Raw genomic sequence first — 6,089 nt, 5'->3', positions numbered from 1 at the left:
GAAATGGTTTAGCTGAAAGTTCAAACAAGAGTCTTGTGAGAATTATTAAGAAGCTACTGCAAGAAAATAAAAAGGCTTGGCATTTGAAACTGAAGTATGCCTTGTGGGCTGATCGAATTTGCACAAAGAGGTCCATTGGAACATCACCATATGAACTTGTGTATGGAGCAGAGGCTATATTCCCAACATCTCTCGGGGTACCAGTAATGAAGTTGATTCAAGGATTAGAAGAGGAACCAAATGCTATACAGCGAAGGATCAATCAGCTAATAGCTTTGCAGGAGAAAAGAAGTGAGGTGTTTGAAAGTCATCAACAAAACCAGAATAGGGTCAAGAGAGCATTTGACAAGAAGATCAAAGAGGTCACTTTTCAGATTCATGATAAAGTCCTGAAATGGGAAGCCAGAATTGAAGAGAAAGGTAAACATGGTAAATTTGAAAATCTGTGGAAAGGGCCATATCAAATTTCTGCTTTTCATGGAAATAATACCTACATTCTGCAGGAGATTAATGGAACACCATATGCTGGAGGACCTGTTAATGGCAGGTTCTTAAAGCATTACAGTTAATGAATTTCTGCCAAGTATCTCACGAGCATTGTATATAACCGTTTTATGAGTCTTTCCTGTTGAAAATAACTGACAAGCTGAACAGAAAAGCTTAAGCCCGAGGTGAAGGCCCACAAAGCTAGAAAGGAATGCTTGTCAACTCTGTGTGTGTTTTTAAGAAATTGAACAAAGCACTGGACCTACGAGTTCTTAGTGTACTACAGGAGCACACTATCCCAAGTGGAGCCACTGTTATCACTTAGAACTATAAAAATTTGCATGTAATCCTTTGTTCTAAGTTCAATGTCAAAAGTTGGTGTCAAATTGTTTTTGTTTTATGTTTCTTACTTAGGGTTGGAGCTTTAAAGGTGTTTGATTTAAATTATACTCTAATCCTATTGGTCGTCCTCCACCATCATGGTTTCATAAGCCATGTCTTGTCATATCCTAGTCACCGGCTCTTTCCGTGATTTCGCAGCGCGGTCTCTTATTGGTCAGTTTCGCAGTGTAATCATTGTTCAGCCATTCCGCAACGCGTCATCATTAAGCCGTTTCACAGCGCGTTATGAGAATTCAAAACTAACCGCGCTGCGAAATCGTAGATTCGTGCGTTTGGCAGCAAATTTTTCCCAAAGTGTCAAGTCTGTTGATGAGTCATCAATTCCGTCCTCTCATGTCAGTCATTAACCATAATTCCACCAATAGATTTGTAGACATGCACAGAAATATCATAAAAATGGATTTTACCGTGCATGGATCTTTATGATGATCGTAAACGATGCATAAGTGACCAGCTTGTGTGATGATGTATTTGAGTTTTCAAGCGAGCTTGTTTCCAAGCGAGCCTGATTACAAGCGAGGCCGAGTCAAAGAGAATTGAATCACCATTTTAACTGCAGTTGTTGGTCATTGTCTGTGCAAAGATTTCAAAAGCAAAATGGAGAGGAAAGAACATAGATCTGGAAGATGTCAGAGAACAGAACCTGAAGGTTTAGACGTCGCATTAAGAGATGAAGGCGTGAAGAAAGCATTCAAAGATGCTGGGTGTTGGAATTTCTGTAAGAAGCTGCAAGGTGGCCATGCTCAGGTAACCAAAGATTTTGCTTTAAACTTCACCGGTTTAAATTCTAAAATAGCTATGTTGGAAGTTCAAGTGTCTCCGGAGGCAATAGCTGCTGTAACTGAGATCCCAAGAGGGGGGAAAGAATGGTTTAAGAATTTTAAGTTCGATATGAATCCATGCAAAGAGTTTTTAAAAGAGGCATATGTGAATGAAGACCTAACAAAAGCAGTGCCTAGAAACTACGTCAAGGAGCATTATGCCCTTCTTCTAACCTGTATTCAGAAGTACTTGACCTGTGAGGGAAGATACAATAAGGTGTACTCTTATCACTTCAAGTTGCTGTTACATTTTACTGGTAAAGCATCCATAGACATTCCCTTTTACTTGTTTCGCAGTCTGAGCAAAATGTGTGACAAAGTTCAATTAAGAAAGGAAGATTGTGAAACATCTTTGTTTCACCATGGTTTGGTTAAATTGTTAGTTTTGGATGGTTTCCAGAAAATAGGTAGAGACTGGAACTCATTCATTTTCATGGCTAGTTTCCAAAGTAAAACAGGTCTTACTCCACAGCCAGTTAGAGAAAAAGAACAATCAGTCGAAGAAATCACGCTAGCTGAGCTTCAAAAGGAGGCAAAAGATAAAAAGAAAGCCAAGTCACAGTTAAGAAAATCAGTGAAGCCACTGATCATTAAAGAACAACCTCAACCATCAACAAAAGAAAAAGCTCATCATAAGAAGAATGTACCTGGACCAAGTGGATCTGAAACAGTGTCAAGGGTAAGGACAAGGAGCCAAATAAGCAAAGAAAAAGGCAAATCATTAGCTGTTGAAGAAAGCCCGGTATCTAAGGCAAGCCTGAGTGATTTGTTGGAGGCCATTGAGTTTGAGCAAATTGAACCGGTGCACATTGAACCAGGGCACATTGATTTGACACAGTCATCACCAGAAAGCACCAAGAAGTCTAGAGCTTCAAAAAGATTGAGGTTTGATGAACCAGGTGATGAATTCGTCTTCAAACCAAGAAGACCTATTACAAGAAAGCAAGTAAGGGAAGCTGAGAAACTGCCCAGAACAGAGGTAGCTGAGGAATTGTCCAGAACAGAGGAGGCAGAGAAAATTAAGCAAAAAGACACCAACAGAACAGTTATCATATCTCAAGGAGGTAATATCATAGCTATAAAGAATCAGCTAGAAGCAGCTAAACATGAAATTGTTAAGGTGAAGAATGCCACTAGGGAGTCTGCAGTCAGGTATGCAAACTATCGTAAAGCTGTATTGAAAGGAAGTGAAAACCTAGTAAACCAGGTGGATTCAGTAGCTGATGTTTATACATGGACAGTTCCCGCAATTAAGGAGGCTAAATTCATCAGAAAGATAAATATACGTTTAAGAGCCGAAAACAAAGCTATGAAGAAGAGGATTGAAGACTTGGAAGCACAGCTAGGTCAGTGGAAGAAGGTTGAAGACTTAAAGGCCCAGCTAGACCAATTAGCTGATAAATGAAGTTGCTGTTCAAAGAAAGGTTTTTTTCCAAATTTTGGAAAATTTTGCTTAGTTTTGTTGTTTTGATGACATGTATATCCCTGCTATATGTATCAAGGATCCAAAGGAGTTTTGGCAACCAAATATCTAGGCAGTAAATACCTCAGGGCAAATACAAGCTGTTTTAACAAATTCAGCAGTTTCGTAGCGCGCTACGAAACTGCTGTAGGTGGTGTTTTTAAAAAGCAAAAAAACAGTTTGGTAATATGTGCGGGATTTTTTCCAAAAGGGAACACCTAAAGGATATGTAAAGATCAAATGAAGACATCCCAGCCATTCTGATCAAGACAGGTGTGCCTTCAAAAAGGTGAAGTGTTTAATTCAGGTCTAAAATTTTTTCGGTTATAAAGCCACTTTATTACCGGTCATAGGGTATTGAATGAATTGCATACATGGAATTTTGGCTTGCACACTTGGCTATCGATGGAGCATCCGACTCATCTCGAAACATAGCGGTGTTCTATGTTTTTGGGTTATTAAAGGGACTAAAAAGACATGCTGCTGCATATTCGAAGTGATGGGGGACCAGAACCGGAAAGCAAGGGATATTCCCTAACATCGCTGAGCAGTTAAAGCCTTCAGTATCCAAAGCCAACATGGAGCATTAACTGCTCATCTCAGCCATCTCAGCCAAACGAAAAGGAAACCAGGTGTCAAAGCTGCAAGGAGGAATCATTCTACGAAGGAGATAGAGTTAGAGTCATAATCAGATTAGAACTCTTTAGAATTTCAATTATCAGTTATTGTATTTAATAGTTTGTTACAAAGCAGATAGGTGTCATTAGTGGCAGTCATCGAGCTCCCCTCATGCTGGAGGAGGAAGCTCCAAGTAGTTAGAATTATGTTTCTATATATAGCTGAATCATCTATTTAATGAGGGTTGGATATTTGAGAAAACAGAGTATTGTTTTGGCTTGTGTAAAAACTCAGTTTCAGTAATACAGTTTGTTGCTTTTCTTCTCAGGATTCATACAGTGTTTCAATGCTCAAGATATGTGGTTTTGCTTTATCCTTTATGTTTTTACAGTTGTATAAATACACAATCACTCAGAATTCACTTATGCTGCTCTGATTTCCTGTGTGTATTTGTTAACTGAGGTCCTCTATGAGATGTTGTTTTGAGTATTTAAACATCACATGCCCTAACTTCTATGTATGAGCAGTGTTATAGTTTACTGAAGTATGATTAACTCCATAAGCCCAATGGAAGTCTTTGTAATGTCTGTCCAGCCAGCATGTTTGTTAAATTCACTTTACAAGAGTTAGCCATCTTATCAATAGTCAAAATCAATAACCTTTTGAGAGAGCCCTCTCAGGCTAAGGAGGCTAAGCCTTAGTCAAAAGATTGGTCTGAAACAGTTACACAGAGTCTATCTGATCAGCAGCCCTTCAGTGCTTGATTTTGTGATAACACAGCCAACGAGTTTTTATTCCTGGTTCGAGAGGATCGGGAAATCTTCTCAAATTGCATCGTGATGGGGATAGACCATTGCAATTATTGGTCTTCAACGAGGAATTCCTAGTAAGTGCGTGTCATCAACTCATGTTGACTACGTCCCTACCCTTTGTACACACCACCCGTTGCTCCTATCGATTGAATGATCCGGTGAAGTGTTCGGATTGTGTTGACCATGGTGGTTCGCCACCGTCGACGTCTTGAGAAGTTCATTGAACCTTATCATTTAGAGGAAGGAGAAGCCGTAACAAGGTTACCATAGGTGAACCTGCAGTAGGATCATTGATAGCAAGGGTGTTCTTTTTCGGTTCGAGCTGGTTGGGTTTCGATTGCAATGTGGGAATTTGTGGTGCGTCTCTAGGGGAGCGGGTTTGGTGTTTGGCGAGAACATTGTTGGTTGCTTGTCTCGAGGTAACGCTTGTTTTTTCATGTGTGCTTCCAAGCCATGCTTGTGCTTGTCCCACCCATCCTTTGTTTTTCTTCCCCCCCAATGTGTTTCTGCAGGGGGTTCGGAAGCTTGTTTCTTGGGAGCCCTTCCGATGATCTGTTCGGCCGGGCATGGTTGCTGCAGAGTTGAGGTGCTTGGTAAATATGATGGATAAATTCGGACTCATTCATAGCAGCGATGCTCAGTCTTTTGTTTGTTGGAAGGCATGGGCCAAGGGTGGGGGCTTCCATAGTCAGTTCTCTCGAAAAGGCGGCGGCGGTTGATGTGTTGCTTGGGTGAGCTTTTCGCTTGTGGTTGGGTCGAGGGAGTGGTTGCTCGCACGCCTGGTAGCTCAAACCTTCCCTAAGGGGAGATTATCGGGGTGCGGTCAATATGGGATGGATGAAGAGCGGTTCAACCCATTGGGCTGGCCACCCTAGTCCCTCCCGACCATTCCTCGACATGCCCTCGCGGAAGGGTTGGGTGTCCAGGTAATGCAAAACCCATCCCTTAGTCTGAGCTCCATCGATATCACAATTTTCCTCGCCAACGGGCATGAGGGTGGCAATCTGATCTCATGCCTTTTCCTTCGAGGGAATTCCTCATCCTCTCATGAGCCACTCCCCTTCTAAGCGAAAAATAAGTAGCGGGTTGTGTCTTTGTTCCTCCCTTTGGATTGTGGGTTTTTTGTGGGACTTGTGTCATTTCTTTGTTTCGTGGTGTGCACTTTGCGAACGTCCCTCTCTCCAGTGGCCTTGCACCATCCATGTATTTGTGGCCTGCGGCTTTCTCCAGCATTGAGTGTCGGCCCGTGACAACTCCTCTTTGGAGTTTGATTCTTTGACCCCCATTGACTTTCTCGCTGGAAAGGTTGTTTGGTGTTTTGTACATGGAGGGGTGCAATAGCGGGGTGGGTTTGTGTTATTGGCAGCAGTCTATTTATCGTTTGAAGCCTTGTACCGCTGGGTTGGGGGGCTATTTGCCTCTCAGTGACGTGCTCCAGACACTGGTCTCATCGTGGCCCTTGTCTTTTCTATTGGTCAATTTTAGGTT

This window comes from Pinus tabuliformis, chromosome 2_2, assembly GCF_031772625.1.
Source record: "Pinus tabuliformis cultivar Carrire ecotype Pingquan chromosome 2_2, CPIR1, whole genome shotgun sequence".
In the NCBI taxonomy this organism is placed as follows: domain Eukaryota; kingdom Viridiplantae; phylum Streptophyta; class Pinopsida; order Pinales; family Pinaceae; genus Pinus; species Pinus tabuliformis.
This window is presented reverse-complemented; position numbering follows the sequence as displayed.